The sequence below is a fragment of the Micromys minutus genome, assembly GCF_963924665.1.
Source record: "Micromys minutus genome assembly, chromosome: 3".
NCBI lineage: Eukaryota > Metazoa > Chordata > Mammalia > Rodentia > Muridae > Micromys > Micromys minutus.
In genome coordinates this window covers 43,887,144-43,890,137 of record NC_137972.1, presented here as the reverse complement: position 1 = coordinate 43,890,137, position 2,994 = coordinate 43,887,144, and the positions used below count along the sequence as shown (strand labels likewise).

Here is a 2,994-nt window from a genome sequence, read left to right as displayed (position 1 = left end):
TTAAGAGATATGACAGCTTTTGAACTTACAGCTCCCAAGCGTCAAATACTGAAATGTGTTTGAGAGCCTCACAGGTTGATTTATAGTCACACCTAATGTCACTTGGGTTCCTTGAAACTCACCAGACTGTTTCTTTCCTTCTATATACAGTGAGCAGCTTTAAAGAGCAGCTTCGGCCATTTTCCTGCATAGGAGGAAACCATGGCATGCAGCCGGAATGGCATGATCCAGAAGCCCCACTTCCACGAGGATTGGCAGCCGCAAGTGGACACTTGGTTTAACCATTCGGCACTTAGGTTCCACAGACGCAAGGCCCAGCAGGTGAAAGCATGTCACACTACTCCTCATCCTGTATCTGGTCCTATCAGGCCCATTGTGAGTTGTTAGATACCACACCAAGGTCCAGGCTGGCATGGACTTTAGCCTAGAAGCACTCAGGGTGGCTGGTATCCACAAGAAAAATGGCTCTCATCATAGGTATCTTTGTGGACCAAAGGAGGCAAAACCCACTGAATCCCTACAGGTCAACGTGCAGTACCTGAAGGAGTACTGCTCCATGCTCATCCTTTCTCCCAGGAAGCCTTCTGCTCCAAAGAAGGGAGACCGTTGTGCTGAAGAACTTAAATTGGCCACCCAACTAACAGGACCTGTGATGTCTATCCAGAATGTGCACAAAGAGTAAAAGGCCAGAGTCATCACAGAAGCAGAGAAGAACTTCAAGGCTTTTGCCAGTTTTTGCATGGCCCGTGCCAATGCCTGGCTCTTTGGCATCCAAGCAAAAAGGCCAAAGGAAGCTGCAGAGCAAGATGTTGAAAAGAAAAAAAGTAATTCACGGTTGGGGAGTTGCAATAAATTTTCCATAAGAGAAAGAAAAAAGAAAGAAAGAAAGAAAAAGGAAGAAAGAAAGAGAACAACTTTGTTTCACAGGTACCTGACCAATACTACTAAAAGTAGTGACACATTTTGGTAATTATTGGAAAGGCAAAATGTATTCAACCGCATTTATAAATACACGAACAGAATTTACATGTATTATTTTTTTGGGGGGTATTTTCTGCTGCTACAGCTTTACAAAGGTCTCTAATTCTTCAGGGGTACTAGGTGTTACAAATTCTAATGAAAAAAGAAAAACCATCATTCTAGAGCTGCAGAGACATCTCTTAGTCTGCAAATAGCAGATCCAAACTGACAGTGCAATTCTTAGGACCACTTGACTAGGCGAGCACATCTTTGTGCTCATTCATCCAATTTTGCTCAAGTGTCTGATTTGAAATCAGAAGTCTTTTACAGTCTCTGGTTCCTTGGTCATTGCCTTCAGGTAACAGAAAGCTCTGGGCATCACATTTCTTTTTCTGATGTTGGCCTTTAGGAAGTCAGCTATTCATAGGCCAATATCAAAACATCTTGGTGGAGGTTCCTAGCCACTCTTATATTGTTATCTTTATTCTAATAGCCATGTCCATGTTTTGAGCACTATCACATTAGGAAGGAAGGTCCTTTATGCTCAAAAATTCAATGCCTTTGATAGAATCAATCACAACATTATGCAAGCAACCTCATTGAAGCCACTCACAATTGCCTAAATCTTGTACCAATTAGAAAGACTCCTCATCTGTTTGTTTTTGTTCATTTATTTTCAGCTTTACAAAAATACAGATTCCTCACATTTATCAGTTTTTATAATGAGTGGAATATGCTAGAACTACGTTGATCCTAATCCTATAGTGATCTATGTAAATTGCGTTATAAACAGCATCATAAATTTGAAGATTAGACAGAAATTACTGATTGTTAAGTACATGGCCATAAAAATCCCTGCTTAAAGAGTACGTGTGAGCTAAAAATCCAAATGGTATATTTACAGAGCCTGTATAATTCTTCTTTTAGAATGATTACTTTAATTTCCCATCATTTTATAAAGAGAGCACTTCTTCACACAATATTATTTTGTAAGTACTGCTAAGTATGTATTAGAAATCAAAGTGCTGCCATTTCTAAACTTAGTGTATTTTGCCTCCATTCAGAAGTAAACACGTTCTATGCTAAAGCTTCAAAAACTGAATTTTAATTAATCTGTTTATTTGGGAATTGCTTTTCAAGCATAAATTAAGTCAGGCAGTTTCCTAGGTGTTTTAAATCCACAAGTGGAAGGGATACAGAATAAACAGTACTTGTGTGAAATACTGCACATCTGTGCCTATCCTTTTTTAACTTTAAATGAATAATTTCAAGAAAAATGAGTAATATCATTAGGTTAGACAACTGGAAATAACTGAAAAATAATTCCCTCTCTCCACTATTTCCAGAAAAATAAACCTTAATTTTGAAGGCTACTTTAATTATTGTCTCTCACACACTGCTACAACAAGTACCTAGAGGTGGGTTTAGTGGTGCATGCCTTTAATCCCAGCACTTTGGAGACTGAAGAAGGTGGATCTCTGTGAATTCTTAGCCAGCCTGATCTACACAGTATAGACTTCTACAGATACATAGTAAGGTACTGTCTCAAAATAAAAAAAAATGCACACAAAACAAAAGAACAAACAAACAACAACAACAATTTGAATACTAGTATGGTAGATACTAACTCTACTTTAAACATGTTTAAAATGATGTCAGAATCTAGAAACACAAGGTGGAATTTAACAAAAACATGGTTTTCTCACCTCTAATGCCTACTTTCCCTATTTTTTATTCTGATTGGTATAAAATGATCTTCACATAGAATCAAAGAGTCTTTACAAAGTCAAAGAATACTAGAATAGAAGCAGACATGTGGCACTATGAATAGATACAGAATAGGATGACTTACTACGTATTAAAGGGTTGCTGGCCTTTCTCAAGTGATGAGAGGCATGTTTGCTCCATCTCTCACATGCTGTAGTCTCATCATGTGATTATTTATGCTGTATTAAGACTCCATAAACACAATAAGCCTACCAGACATAGCCTCTTGAGCTTAAACATCCACTCTCCAAAACCAAAATTTTGCTT

General features: G+C 38.0%; 1 pseudogene across 1 annotated transcript; it reads left to right on the top strand.

The window, feature by feature from the left end:
- Positions 1-201: 201 nt before the first annotated feature.
- Positions 202-970, top strand: LOC308418894 (large ribosomal subunit protein eL13-like; annotated as a pseudogene). Its single transcript has one exon. The product of its transcript is annotated as a large ribosomal subunit protein eL13-like (transcript).
- The last annotated feature ends 2,024 nt before the right edge of the window (positions 971-2,994 follow it).